Source organism: Phoca vitulina, unplaced genomic scaffold (genome assembly GCF_004348235.1).
Source record: "Phoca vitulina isolate PV1807 unplaced genomic scaffold, GSC_HSeal_1.0 scaffold62, whole genome shotgun sequence".
Classification (NCBI taxonomy): domain Eukaryota; kingdom Metazoa; phylum Chordata; class Mammalia; order Carnivora; family Phocidae; genus Phoca; species Phoca vitulina.
Genome location: NW_022589765.1, coordinates 8,453,017 through 8,469,670, shown reverse-complemented (window position 1 = coordinate 8,469,670; position 16,654 = coordinate 8,453,017).

Sequence of the window (16,654 nt, the reverse complement as noted above, 5' to 3'; positions counted from 1 at the left end):
GTATATTTCTCCATTTATTTAGGAATTCCTAAATGTTTCCAGGTCTTCAGTATACAGATGTTTTATTAAAGCTATCTCTAGTTTGTCTTCAGAAATATTGCACTACTATGAAATACCCTAAAAGCTTGTCATTTATTTCTAAATATTTCATGTTCTTTGATGATTGTATAGATAGGGTTTTGTTTTCACTTCCCAAATGTCTGTTGCTAGAATCAAGAACTACAATTGATTTTTTTTTTTAAACTGGTCTTGTATCTTGCAACCTTACTAATTTCACTTAGTAATTCTAATATAGATATTATATATTACTTAAGATTTTAAGATTTTCTCATTAAACAATCATCTTTGAGGAAAGACAGTTTTAAAATTTCCAGTTTTATTTTTTATTTCTTGCCTTGATGCACTAGTTAGTATATCCAGTACAATGCCAAATACAAATGGTGAAAGTGGATATCCTTGCCTTATTTTCAATCTAAGGGGAAAAATGTTTAACATTTCACCACTAGACATGATGCCATCTGCTCATTTTTCTTTGGTCTTTGTCAGCTTGAGAAATTTTCCTTGTTATTTTTTTTTAAAGGAATTTCCCTTATTTTAACATTTTGCTGATTTTTTTTTTTTTTTAAACATGAGCAAATGCCAAATTCAATCAAATGCTTATTCTGAATTTATTGAGAGGGTCATATTTTTTTTCATTTTTTTACTTTATATGGTATATTACATAAATTGATAAATATTGAACAAATTATGCATTCTTGGGATAAACTGCACTTGATGCATTTTAAACATTTTTGTTTGCTGGATTCTATTTGCTAATATTAAGAATTTTTAAATTTATTTTAATTAGAGGTACTGTTCTTTAGTTGTAATGTTTTTGTCAGGTTTTAGTATTAGGATAATACTGACTTCAAAATGAGTTGTGACGTGTTCTCTCTTCCTCTATTTTTCTGAACAGCTTTATGGAAGATTGATATTATTTGTTCCTTAAATGTTTGCTACAATCCACCAGTGAAACTGGGTCTAAATATTTTTGGAGGTTTTTATTAATTATATTCACTTAATATAATTTTATTGAAATTTTCTATTTCTTGTGTGTCTGTTTTATTAAGTAATTTTTTGTAATTCCAGTCTGGTTAACAGTGTTATATTAGTTTCACGTGTACAATATAGTGATTCAACAGTTCTATATATTACTCTGTGCCACCAAGAGAAACGTACCCTTAATCCCCATCACCTATTTCACCCATCCCTATGTCTATTAGGTCATGTTTTGCAAGGAATTTGACCATCCAAGATGTTGAAGTTATCAGCCTAAAGTTTTTCCCAATAATAACCTTTTAATGTCTGTAGGATCTGTAATGATATTCTCTTTTAATTCTAATATTAATAAATGGGTAGCTCAGTCAGTTAAGTGTCTGCCTTCAGCTCAGGTCATGATCTCAGGGTCCTGGGATTGAATCCCGTGTCAGGCTCCCTGCTCAGCAGGGAGTCTGCCTCTTCCTCGGCCCCTTCCCCTGGGGGTTGATTTTAAACCTTTTCTACTAATATAGGCATTCAATGTTACACGTTTTTGTCTAATATATTATTTTCATTATCTCTCAACTGAAGTATTTTTAATTTTCCTTCTAATCTTTGATCTTTAGGTTATTAGATGTGATATTTAATTTCAAAACATTTAGAACAAAAAAAAAACATTTAGAAATTTTCTAGATAGTCTATTAACATCTAACTGAATCCATTGTTATCAGATAATATACTTTGTAAGATTTCAAACATTTTAATTTAATGAGCTATATTTCATCACTTAGAATATAATCTCTTGATGAAAATTCTATGAAGTTGTTTTCGGATGTTACTGAGTGTAGTATCCTGTAAATATCATTTAGGTCCTATTCTTTGATAGTGTTGTTCATATTTTTTTGTGTTTTTAGCAGTTTCTTTTCAACTTCAGTTACTGAGGAAGGTGTACAAAATCTCTAAACATTATTGTAGATTTCTCAATTTGTCTTTTCAGTTCTGTTTTTATTTCATGTATTTTGTGGGGTTCTTTTTAAGATTTATTTATTTATTTTTTTTTATTTTTATTATGTTAGTCACCGTACAGTACATCATTAGTTTTTGATGTAGTGTTCAATGATTCATTGTTTGTGTATAACACCCAGTGCTCCATGCAGAACGTGCCCTCCTTAATACCCATCACTGGGTTAACCTGTTCCTACACCCCCCTCCCCTCTAAAACCCTCAGTTTGTTTCGCAGAGTCCATAGTCTCTTATGGCTCGTCTCCCCCTCTGATTCCCCCCCCTTCATTTTTCCCTTCCTTCTCCTAATGTTCTCCATGCTATTCCTTATGTTCCATGTATGAGTGAAACCATAGGATAATTGACTTTTTCTGCTTGACTTATTTCACTTAGCATAATCTCCAGCTCCATCCATGTTGATGCAAAACTTGGGTATTCATCCTTTCTGATGGCTGAGTAATATTCCATTGTATATATGGACCACATCTTCTTTATCCATTCGTGTGTTGAAGGGCATCTCAGCTCTTTCCACAGTTTGGCTATTGTGGACATTGCTGCTATGAACATTGGGGTGCATATGGCCCTTCTTTTCACTACATCTGTATCTTATTTTATAAAGAACATGCACACAAGTGGGGGGAGGGGCAGAGGGAGAGAATCTTCAAGCAGACTCCTCACTGAGTGCAGAGCCCAACATAGGCTCAATCTCAAGAGCCATGAGATCCTGAGCTGAAACCAATAGTCGGGTGCTTAACCAGCTAAGCCATCCAGCCATCCCTACTTCGTGTATTTTGTAAATCTGTTATCAGTATACATGTTCAGGATTATTTTTTTTTTTTAAGATTTTTTTTTATTTATTTGTGTGAGAGAGAATGAGAGACAAAGAGCATGAGAGGGAGGAGGGTCAGAGGGAGAAGCAGACTCCCCGCTGAGCAGGGACTCCGATGTGGGACTCGATCCCGGGACTCCAGGATCATGACCTGAGCCGAAGGCAGTCGCTTAACCAACTGAGCCACCCAGGCGCCCCCATGTTCAGGATTATTATGTATTTATCTTGAAGTGTTCTTTTTATCACTCGCAACATTCCTATTTATCTCTGGTGCTAATCTTTGTTTTATAATCTTCTTTGTCTGAATATGTAGGCACTTTTTTTTTTTTGCATTGTTTTATTTCAATCTATTTGTGGTCTTTATATTTAAATTGCAACACCTGCAGACAGTGTATATTTCAATCTCCTTTTTATCCAGTTTGAGAATAAACAACTCTTCTATGTATATTTAATGTATTTAATAATATGGCTCCTTTTGATTCTGTCATTTGCTGGTTGTGTTTTAGTTTCATGTGTTTTTATTCACCCATTCCTCTTTTCCTGCTTTCTTTGGGTTAATCAAATATTTCATGGAGTTTAATGTTCTTTATTGTCTTTGTAATGGTCTGCGTGGACTATACCTCTATGTGTTAAGGTTGGAATTGTATGCTAATAGAGAGCCTAGAGTGAACATGGTGCTCATCTTCTCTGTTGCTGTTCTTTAAGTGTCGTGTGTTGCCTTCTGTCCAGTGCCTGAAAACAATAGCTTCATATAGTTCGTTCAGTTTTATAAGGGTTTACACTGGGAGGGCAAGTCTGGTACCACTTACGTCAACGTAGCTGGAAATGGAATTCTGATGTTTGCTTTTTAGATTCTCTTTCTTGGTTTTTTTTTTTTTTTTAAGACTTTATCTATTTGAAAGACAACAACTAGAGGGGAGAGGCAGAGAAGCAGGGAGCCTGATGCAGGACTGGATACCAGGACCCTGAGATCATGAGCCGAAGCAGACACTTAACCAACTGAGCCACCTATGTGCCCCTCTTGGTTCTTTTTCTACCTACTGGCCCGTCCCCTCCTTTCCCTACCCCTGCCCTCTCAGATATCCTGATTCTAGCATCTTACTCTCAAAAACTGTGAATTAATAACTTTGTTAAGGTTTTATCTGATAAAAGCTGAGGGTGTGATATTTTCCTGAGTCATTTTCACGATTGTTAGGATTTTAGGAGATTCCATAGTCTCTAGGATGCATAGGACTTCATCTCTGGTAGTGGAATGCACACAAGTAAGCAATACTTATTGGATATTATTGGATATCTACTGTATAGTAGCTATTTTCATAGTATCCATCACAATGCTAACCCATACGTTTCTGTCCACTTCCCCTACTTTTATAACCAAGACTGTAGGAAGGAGAAGGGGTTTTGATGGTCAAATGAACTGTCAGCACAAATCCTTTTGTGGTGTTGGCCAAAAGAGGAGTCCGGGGAAAATATAAAGTGAGAGTTGTAGGAGTTGGGGATTTCAGCATAAGAACTGCACTCAAGAAGAGACAAAGCAGATGGAGGCAAGGCATTTGGAAACACATCTCTCACATTCAGAGCTGACATTTTCCAGTCTTCTTGAGCTATTACTGGACTGATCAAAATTTTCCTGTTTTTATTTCTGACTGCCTCTTCTCTGTTCTGTTTTCTTAGAAGCTTTTCTGTTTTTAATGCATGTTGATGGGTACAGTATTCTTTTTTCTTAAATTGGCATTCCATAGATTTACCAGTCAGTGAATTTTGTCTACCAGAAAATGATTTGGGTATTATCTTAGGCTATTCCACCATACCAGGAATTTCACTTTACAAATAACTGATTTAATAAGTACACTATAAAACCTTTTTTTTTTTTTATAAACTCTTACTGAGGACTTGTGGTAGACCAGTAAGAACACTACATTGTGAATCAAAAAACTGGAATTGTTGTCCTGGGTCTATAATTAAGTGTGTGGCCTTCAGGAAGTCACTTTATGTGGGAACTAAGCTAGATGGTCTTTAAGGCCTGTTTCAGCTGTAAGATTCCATTTGCAAGTAAGACTTCCTTTATTTCTTCTTCCTCCTCTCATTTTGGGGGATGAAGAATGTGTTGTTCTTGTATGACTCTTCGGTATTACTTGTACATAAGAACAGAATATGTCCCAGTGAACAAACTTGTAAGCCCAACACAAACTTGCTGCCTACACTCTGCCTTAATCATTTTGTTTCCCTTAACCCCAGTGTCTTGTAGCATCTTTCCAGATGATTCGGCTACAGTTGACCACATAAAAAAAGAAAGAAAAGTTTTATGTTAAACTGGAATGTTTGTTTTTTTCTGTTGTCTTTCTAAGTCAGAATTCAGCCTAATTTTTCTAAGAAAAACATTTTGTAGCTTTAAGAGTATCTTGCAAAGTCAGAACTTGAATTTTTGTATATCAATGATTCCAAGTAGCTTGGCTACCAAGAAAACAACTGCATCGATTTCCAGTCTTAAGAAAGCAACCCTCAGAGAGAGCAATTCTCTCAACTAAGATTGAATTGCCAGTGCAGTATGAAGAAAAAATTCATTACCCTCTCCCTAGAGCCAAAAGGACTCTGCTTCAGTCCTAAAACGGCAGACTTTGTCCCTAACTAAGCAGGAGGGAATAACAGAAGTCCGGCCTATAGGCAAGTGGGGTGTGCGTGCATGTTTCCCAAATAAAAGAAAGAAACTTTTGAAACCATGTTGATGTTGTCCCTTATATTGATGAGTGTGCCTTAAAAGATTTTGATAGAAGTACGTGGAATTAAGTCTGTCCAATGTCCTAGGTAAAATTATTATAATTACCTGATATTTAGGTAGTGTTAACCTCTCAGTAAACCCAATTCTACTTTAAGTTCTTAAAAAAAATATGGTAAGCTGGACAAATTAAAGCTCTATTCAGGACATGCCAAAAGATCCAGTCTGTTCTATCAAAAATTCAGCTCCTAATCTGGTTGGTTTGATTGCATGACTATAAATGTCCCTATTGGAATGAGTATTGGACTGATTATTCTGGCAAAGCCTCCATTGCAGCAGTGTAGAGAGAGGGAGAGGGAGATTTTTAGGTCAACTTGATAACACAGAAGCTTTAAACTGGCAGGGATTTTAGGCATCTGTTTGTACACCTTTACTAATAAAAAAATTTAGGCCCTCAAAAATGTTTAATATTCTAAATAATTATGGTGAAGGAGGAGCTCTTTGGGTACAATTTAATTTTAATGTTAATAATTTTGAGCATTTAATCTGATACTTAATATTTGAGATTTAATCTGATATACTCTGTAATCAGTACTTTGTATATATTATTTAATCCTAAAATCCACCATTTGAGTTAGGTGCTACGATTGCCCCTGTTTAAGGGCACAGAAACTGAGGCATAGACAGGCTAACTGACTTGCTCAATGTTAAAGAGTTAATAAATGGTAGAGTTGGGATTCAAATCTGGATTGTCTGATTAGATTTAACTACTCTTTTCTATTGCCTCCCAATTAGCAAAGGCGATATTCTTGAATTTGTAGACAATAATCAAAATGTAAACTATTGTGGGTCTGTTCCCCAGAAAGGTATGCCTTCACTGTAAATGTTATCAACCATTGTCAGCAATGAACTATCACTTTAGAGCTCTTGTTTCTAGGGTAGAAAAACAGTACTTTAATTACCAGGATTTATCTTAGCATAAACTCTCAGTACTATCTAGTACTCTAATACAGAATCTAGCTTTATTCATGAGGTGTTTTCCATTGTGACTTGTAGTGTGGTAGTATAGCTCATTGACTACAAATGGGTTTTCGAGTCAGATAGACATAGGCTCAGATCCTAGCTCTGTTCTTTATTCTAGAACCTTGAATGAGTTACTTGGGTTTGCTTTGCCTAGTCCTCTCCTCTCAACTTAGTTTTCCCATCCTGGATATGGGGATGATGATAGTAATACCCACTGGGGGTAATGATGATCTTAGGTCCTTCCTAGGGTTGTTATGAGGATTAAATTAAAATTATAAAGTCCTTAGCACAGTGCCTGGCATATTGTAAGTGCTCAGAACTGTTACCTATTAGTAGAATATGTATATTATTATTAATTAATTTGCTATGCCCATTCATTATTGATTGAGGGCTTTCTTTACCAGGGCCTTAGCTAAACATGTCTTCACTTTCATCCATTTCTTTGGTGAATAGCATTTAGTTGAGGGGAGTGGATGGTTGGTTGGTTGGGTTGTAGTGCTTAAGATTCTCCAAGAATTTGCATTTCTTGCCAAGCTTTACTGTTTCTGACTCTAGGTCTAAACTGGATTTTGTCCTCATGAATCATAGGAAGCTGATGATTACTATGGTTAAGAGCACTGAACGCTAACATTGTAATAAATATTTGGCATATGTAATATTATTTAAAATCCTTTCTGGGTAGCTCAGTAAGGCTAGACCTGATCGGATACACGTTTTTGGAATTCGTACTAGCCTACCTGATTCTATTCTTATCCTGCTACAACCCATCTTTTCTCTGCAGAGTAAGTTTTCCAAAGTGAAACTCTGATCTTATCTAGCTCTGTTCTTTAAACGCTTCAGGGTTTTCTCATTGTCTTCAGACCATGGTTCTCAAATTAAAGTCAAGAAGACCCCTAGAGGTCTGTGAGATCTTTTGCTTTGCAAAGTCTAAACAATGTTCATAATCATATTGAGAGATTATTTGCCATTTTCACTTTCATTTGCTCATTAAGTCTACAGTAGAGTTTTCCATAGGTTAAGGGACATGTGACTTTGCAGTAAATAGACACAAGTCAGATGTGAGAATCAGCTTGTTTTCTATATAAGCCAGACATTGAAGAGATTTGCAAAAAACTCTTTATGTTAACATGTAATGGGTTTTTAATTATTTTAAATCTTTTAAAATTTCCCAGTTTTTCTAATATGGTAAGTATTGATACATGTAACACTGACACTAAAGCTCTTTGGGGCCCTACAGAATTTTAAAGAATAGAACAGTGTCTTGGGGCATCTGGGTGGCTCAGTGGGTGGCTCAGTCAGTTAAGTGTCCAGCTCTTGGTTTCAGCTCAGGTCATGATCTCAGGCAATTGGTATCATCTATCTATCTATCTATCTATCTATCTATCTATCTATCTATCCATCTATCTATCTATACATATGTAACAGGTTTTTGAGACCCAAAAGTTCGCAAACTGTTACCCGAAGTTAATGTCCAAACTCTGTTATATGCTTCACCAGCCATCATGTTTTGGGCCCTGCATGCTTTCCCGGCTTTCTCTCTCTGCCTCTTACCTATGTTCTAACCACCTTGAATTTTCTAATTCTTGCTCTTCACCCATAGAACACATTGTTCCTTCTGCCAGGGATCTTCTCTTCCCTCTACTTGACTAAATCATACCCATACTTTAAATTCAAAATTAGATATTACTTACATTGCAGTTGTCCCTCTCTTAGTAGTTATCATGCTATATTATAAATGCATGTCTATTTGTTTTACTTTCCCACCAGATCATAAACTGCATAAAAGCAGGCACTATGTGTTATTCATACTGCTTTTCCAGGTCCTAGGACAGTAATGCACTAAGTAAAAAGTTTTGAAATAAATTAGAACAAACTGAAAGTTTAGTGAGATCCATTTGACAGATGTAGAAAAAGAATCTGGAGAAAATGACTTCCTCGTTTCATATAACAGGTCCAAAAAGAGATCTGCAATAGTTGAGTTATTGGGTTCTACATTTACTACATTTACTAATCTCCAGGGTAGGCTCTTCATCAACACAAGATAAATTGCTGTGACAAATAGCAGTCAGCTAATAGAATTCCGAAACCTGTAGTTTCATGTAGATAAATCCTTTAGCCCTAAGACTCCTGTTAGACCAAGTAAATCAGCTAGACTATGTAGAGCAGATGTTCCTTTATACCTAGTAGTATCCAGCCATACAGTCTAAACAGGAAGCCAATAAAAATGGTTTAATAAGGCAGTAAGCTGAAAAACTTATTTTGTGAATAATTCCTATTTAGCAGAGCCAAGAAACAATTCATTTTTGCTCCATCTTATTTTCATATCCTCAAGTGTAATCATTAAGATCTTGTTATTTATAATACTGAGTGTGGTTAAAGAGGATTGGACTGAATTGATAAAATGATAATTACCTCTCTGTGTTGTGCCATTTGCATTTGATTAGGAATATATTTAATTTTCTTGCAAGAGTAGGAAATTATAAAGGAGTGAAATTTTAATTGGAAATAGATGTCTAGAAGTTTAAGTGGGAATTCCCCACAAAAGTCACAGGAGAGTCCATTTTAGAAAATTGAGGTTACAAATGAAGAATTTATAAAATAGAGGTTATAATGAAGAATTATGAGTCATTAAACTTTAAGGTTGAAAAAATCATCATAAAAGCACACCTAGTTGTTCATCCCTAATATCCATGATCACTCTAAGTTTTGGAATGATTGTATGATATATTCTTGTTACTCAGAGTGTGGACATGCTGGTGCATAATCAATAGTCACCTGGGATCCTATTAGAAATGCCTCACTCAGACCTACTATATTAGTTCTGTATTGCTGTGTACCAAATTGCCACAGATTTAGCAGCTCAAAATAACACATTATCATTTCAAAGTTTTCCTGGGTCAGGAATCTGGGGACAGCTTACCTGAATCCTCTGCTCAAGATCGCACAAGACTGCAATCGAGATTATCAGCTAGGGCTAGGGTCTGATCCAAGGCACTGAGTCCTCTTCCAGGCTCACATGGTTGTTGGCAGAATTTATTTCCTTGTAGCTGTAGAGCTGCTAGAAACTCACAACCTCAAGGACAGCAAGAGAGTCTCTGACCTCTAGGCCCTCTTTTAATGGGCTTGCTTGATTAGGTTAGGCTCACCCAGGGTAATCTCCCTTTCATTAACTTCAAATCAACTGGTTTAGGACCCTAATTACAAAATCCTTTCATCTTTGTCATATAACCTAATCCTGAGAGTGACCTACCCTATGCACAGGTACTGTTCACACTCAAGGTGAGGGGATTTTATAGAGCATGTACACAAGGCGGGCAGGAACCTTAGAATCTATCTAAAAATTTGTTTACTATAGCTACTGAATCAGAGTCTGCAATTAAAAAATATATATATATCCAGGCAATTCATATGCATATGTTGAAGCTTTGTGATCACCTTCTGAGCTATGAGAAAACCAAAGTAGCTACAAGTTAAGTAATAATATCGTAGTTGATTAGTAATGGAACCACTTAAACCTATGTCTTCAGTTACTGATGAACACAAAGCATGTCCTATGTTGGGTAGGTCCCAGACAGTTAGAAAAATAGTCTGATGATCTGGAGTTTATGGGAAGAGTATAAAAGATCATTATAAAGAGTATAAAATTGATCATTACAAGGTACAATATGGTATGCTTTGGCACTTCCACATATGGCATTACATGTAATTCTCATGATAACTCTACCATTATTATTGGGTGGTGGTAGTATTTTACTGATGAAGAAACTGATGAAGGTCATACATCTAGTATATGGACCTAGGATTCAAAGCAGTCATGCCAGACCTGATCCTTCCACCACATTGTCATGTCTCCAAAGTGGGAAGGAGGACACAGCTGAAGACACAGCTTATATCAGGGTCTTGAAGATCCCGTTCTTCTGCCTACCTTAAAGTGAGAACTCCTGAGTTCCCCAGAGGTCTCAAGAAACCAATAAGTGGAGATGTAACCAGTAGAGAACACAGCTCTCCCCCAGCAGCCCCTGCTCCATTCACTGGGATTTCCTGGAAGAAGATCATTACCTGAGTATGCTATCCATGTTCTGAGAACCTAGACTTAAGGGACCCTGCCTGATGATGAAGAGAGAAACTGTTTGGTGAGGACATTTAAATTTGTGAAAGCCAAACTGAAGACAGCATAGTTGCCAACTAATGATCGTAGTCTTCATATTAGAAAACATGCTCTTTTTCCTTTCCCTTGTTTCTTTCCCCCCTGGCAAAAGTTGACTACTTCAGGTATTTTTTTTTTTTCCAGGTAGCATTCAGGATGGGACTGATCTCTTCAAAACCAGAAAACATTTAAGATTTTATCCAATAGAAAGTTGCTTTATATAGAGAGAAAGTAGATTAAAAGTTGCCTAAGGCAGGGGTTACAGGGGCTTAGAGGGTGATGGTTAAGGGGTATGATGTTTCTTTCTTTTTAGGGTAATGTAAATGTTCTAAAATTGATTTTGGTGATGGATGCACAAGTTTATGAATATACTAAAAGCTATTGATTGCATGCTTTAAATGAGTCCGTTTGGGGAACATGGGCAAAACCGTGGAGTAAAAGGAGCCTGAGCTCCCCTCTTCCCATGGATATACTAAGGCAACAAATACATGTATTGCAACTAACTAAAAACAACCTAAAGAATGGCAGAACAGAACTTCCCCGGCTCTTCCTAGAGAGAAGGCCACAGAGAAAAGGGAGGGGCAGAGACGCAGTTGGGTACCAAATACCCTGTGCAAATAACCACAGATGGAAGGGACTTTACAACCATGGAAGAGCAAGGGGATCAGACCCCACATGGGTATCCCTGGCCCCCACTGGGAAGAAGACTCTCCATAATGTCTGGCTTTATAAATCAGCAGAGCTTAACTCTAGGAGCTTAAGTAATTAGCAGGGCTTAACTCCAGAAGAGCTGGAGGGCTATAGGAAACCAAGACTCTGCCCTTAAAGAGCCAGCACACTAGATCACTCAGTCCAACACCCAGCACAGAGACAGCGGTTTGAAAAGCAACTGGGGTATACATGAAGGAGATGTATTGACTAATTTTAGAATGTGTGCTGGAGGGGCAGGAATCTGCCGGAGATTTCTCGGGGAACAAAAGTGCTGGCAGGCCCCATTTTTCTCACCATTCCCCAGACTATATAGCTGGACATTGGCAGTAGCCAGTTTTAACACACTCCGTCTACCTTGCTAGCAGAGCATGGCTCACTCTGGCTTTCCCCTGCTTTCCTGCTCCACCCAACCCAGCCACCTCAGTAGGCACCCTTCCAAAGTGGCTCCTGCCCCAACACACCCAGCTGGGACAGGACTAGCACCACTCCGAAGTGATTCCTGCCCTGGGTGGGGGTAGGGGGCAGGGAGTGAGAAATAACCCCACATACCCACAGTTCCTGTAGCTGAGCCTCCTAGCTGGCTGTGCAGGGAGTAGGCCATGTTCTTCAGAGAGACAGCAGGTGTTGCAGTGGCTAATTGTAGACAGCTGGGCTGAGTGCCAGCCCAGCCCATCAGCTTGCCCATGGTGCTCCTCAACAGCCTGGGGGAGCAAATTCTGTCCAGTATGCATATAGGAGGTGAAGCCGGTTATTGCAGCCAGCTGGGATGAGGGTCAGCCCCACCTACCAGCATGTTCAAAGGAATCACAGCTGAGCTACAACAGGGGTGTGCATACAGAGCACACAGGACAGCCTAATTCTGGTGACCAGAGGGGATTGTACTAAAGGGCATCACAGGACCTCTTTGACATAAGACCACCACTTTTAAGACCAGTAGACATAGCAGACCGACCTAATACATAGAAACAAACATAGAGTATTACACAAAATGAGGATACAGCAGAATATCTACCAAATGAAAGAACAAGACAAAATTAGAGCTAAATTAAATGGAGCTAAGCAATATGCTTGATAAAGTGTTAAAACTAATGGCCCCAAAGATTCTCACTGGACTTGAGAGAAGAGTAGATGAACTCTGTGAGAACTTCAACAAAGAAATAGAAAATGCGAAAAGAACCAGAGTTGAAGAATGCACTAACTGAAATGAAAAATACACTAGAAGGAATCAACAGATTAGTGGATGCAGGAGAATGGATCAGCAATCTCAAAGACCGGGTAATAGAAAGCAACCAAGCTGAACAGCCAAAAGGAGAAGAATAAAAAATAGGCTAAGGGAACTCTGCAACATGATTAAGGATGAGAACATTAGCATTATAGGGATCTCAGAAGGAGAAGAGAGGAGGCAGAAAATTTATTTGAAGAAATAATAACTGAAACTTCCCTAACCAGGGAAGGAAAAAAGACATCCAGGTCCAGGAATCAAAGAGAGCCCCAAGCAAGAAGGTCCACACCAAGACACATAATAACTACAATGGAAAAAACTAAAGGTAAAAAGAGAATTTTAAAAGCAGCAAGAGAAAAGCAAACAATTAAGGACCCACCCCCTCCACTGAAAGATACCACCTAATTTTTTAGCAGAAACATTTCAGGCCTAAACAGACTGGCAGGATACATTCAAAGTGCTGAAAGTAAAAAATTTACAACTCTGAATACTCTACCCGGAAATTTATCAGTCGCAAGTGAAGTAGAGGTAAAGAGTTTATCAGACAAACAAAAGTTAAAGTTGAGTTCATCACCACTACACCAGCCTTACAAGAAATGTTAAAGGCAAGTCTTTGAGTGGAAGGAAAAGAACGTAACTAGAATTAAGAATATTATGAAAGGAAAATATTTTACTGGCAAAACAAGCATATAGTCAGGGTAGTAGATTAATCACTTATAAAGCCAGTATGAAGGCTAAAACACAACAGTACTAAACTCAATTATATCTACAAAAATTAAAGATGGGATACACAAAATAAAAAGATGCAAGATATGTAGAGGTGTAAACTGTTTGATTTCACACATAAAACTTGGAGGGGGGAGGAACAATTTAGTGCTTTTAGAATGTGTTCCAACTTAAGCCACCATCAACTTTCTGTAGACTGTTAAACACATGTTATATATGAACTCCATGGTAATAAATCAAAAACCTGTAATAGATAGACAAACCCACAAAGGGATCTAAGCATAACACTAAAGAAAGCCATCAAACCACAGGGGAAGAGAGCAAGAGAACAACAAAGAACTACAAAAACAACCAGAAAGCAATTAACAGCATGGTAGCAAAATCTTTGAGACCCAGCAAAATCAGTTCTAAGAGGGAAGTTACTTTTAATACAAGTGGACTAAATGCTCCAATGACATAGGGTGGCTGGATAAAAAAGCAAAACCCATCTATCTGTATGCTGCCTACAAGAAACTCATTTCAGACCTAAAGACACATACAGACTGAAAGTGAAGGGATGGGAAAAAATTCCATGCAAATGGAAGGAAAAAAAAAAAAAAAAACCGGGATAGAACTACTTCTATCAGACAAAATAGACGTTAAAATGAAGACTACAGCAAGAGACAAAGAAGGGCATCACATAATAAAGGGATTATTTCAACAAGAGGATATAGCAATTGTAAATATCTATGCACCCAACATAGGAGCACCTGAATATATTAAAAAAATTAACAGATATAAAGGGAGAAATTGACAGTAATACAAGAATAAAAGAGGCTATTCATCCTACTTATATCAATGGATAGTTCAGACAATCAATAAGGAAACAGTGGCTATGAATGGCACATTAGACCAGATGAACTTGACAGATATATGCAGAACTTTCCATCCAAAACCAGCATAATACACATTCTTTTCAAGTATACATAGAGCATTCTGCAGGATAGATCACATATTAGGCCATAAAACAAGTCTCCGTGGATTTAAGAATATTAAAATCCTATCAAGCATCTCTTCTCACCACAATGGTGTGAAACTAGAAATCAATTACAAGAAAAAAAACTGGGAAAAGCACAAACAAGTGGAGGCTAAACAACATGCTATTGAATAACCAATAGGTCAACAAAGAAAGAGGAAATAGAAATACATAGGGGGGCACCTGGGTGGCTCAGTCAGTTAAGTGACTGACTCTTGATTTCAGCTCAGGTCATGATCTCAAGGTCGTGGAATCAAGCCCCATGTTGGGCTCTGCACTCAATGGAGAGTCTGCTTGAGATTTTCTCTCTCCCTCTCCCTCTGCCCCTCCCCTTCACTCGCTCTCTGTCTCAAATAATAAATGAATCTTAAAAAAAATACATGGGAGACAAATGAAGTTATAAACACAATGATCCAAAATCATTGAGACCTAACAAAAGCAGTTCTAGGAGGGAAGTGTATAGCAATACAGGCCTATCTCAAGAAAGAAGAAAAATCTAAAACAAAATAACCTTATGCATGAAAGAACTAGAAAAAGAGCAAAACCCAAAGTTAGAAGAAAGGAAACAAAGATTAGAGCAAAAATAATTGAAATAGAGACTAAAAACAGTACAAAAGATCAATGGAATCAAGAGCTGGTTCTTTGAAAAGATAAACAGAATTGATAAACCTTTAGCCAGACACAGGGAAAAAAGAAGACTCAAAGTCAGAAATGAAAGGGAAGAAATAACCAACAGCACAAAAGTACAAATGATTATAAGAGAATACTAGGAAATACTGCACAAAATTGGACGACCTAGAAGAAATGGTTAAATTCCTGAAAATACACAGTCTTCCAAAATTGAATCAGGAAGAAGTAGAAAATTTGAATAGACTCAGTAGTGATAAAATCGAATTGGTAATCAAAAAACTCCCAACAAAGAAAATTATAGGACCAGATGGCTTCACAAGTAAATTCCACCAAACATTTAAAAAAGAGATAATACCTATTTTTCTCAAACTGTTCCAAAAAATAGAACAGGAGGGAAAACTTCCAAGTTCATTCTATGTGGCCAGCATTACCTTCATGCTAGGAGGACAAAGATCCTACAACAATTTACAGGCCAATATCTCTGATAAACATGGATACAAAAATCCTCAACAGAATATTAGCAAGCCAAATACAATAATACATTGAAGAAATCATTCATCATGATCAAGTGAGATTTATTCCAGGGATGCAAGGATGGTTCAATATTTGTAAATCAGTGTGATACAACATGTTAACAGGAGGAAAAATAGGGGCGCCTGGGTGGCTCAGTCGGTTAAGCAGCTGCCTTAGGCTCAGGTCATGATCCCGGGGTCCTGGGATTGAGCCCCACGTCTGGCTCCCTGCTCAGCGGAGAGCCTGCTTCTCCCTCTCCCTCTGCCTGCCACTCTGCCTACTTGTGCTCTCTCTCTATCTCTCTGTCAAATAAATAAAATCTTCAAAAAAAAAAAAAAAAGGAAAAATAAAAAAATATATGATCATCTCAATAATTGCAGAAAAAGCATTTGACAAAATACAACATCTATTCATTATAAAAACTCTCAACAAGTGGGTTTTGAGGGAACATACCTCAAAATAATAAAGGGTGCATATGAAGAACCCATAGCTAACACCATACTCAATGGTGAAAGACTGGAAGCTTTTTCTTTAAGATATAGAACAAGACAAGGATGTCCACACTCACCACTTTGATTCAACATAGTACTGGAAGTACTATCCTGGGGCAAGAAAATAAGTAAAAGACATTCAAATTGATAAGAAGTAAAACAAAGTATTTGTAGATGGCATGATACTCTTTACAGAAAACCCTGAAGGCTCCACCAAGAAACTATTAAAACTAGTCAGCGAATTCAGTAAAGTTGCAGAATACAAAATTAATACAAAGAAATCCATTGCATTTCTATACACTAATAATGAAGTAGCAGAAACAGAAATTAAGAAAACAATTCCATTTCCAATTGCACCAAAAAGAATAAACTGCCTAGGAATAAATTTACCAAGGAGGTGAAAGATCTGTACTCTGAAAACTATCAAACATTGGTGAAAGAAATTGAAAATGGCACAAATGGATAGATATTTCGTGCTTGTAGATTGGAAGAATTAATATTGTTACAAAAATACTGATTTGAAGGGATACATGCATCACGATGTTTATAGCAGCATTATCAACAATGACCAAATTATGGAAAGAGCCCAAATGTCCATCAACTGACAAGTGG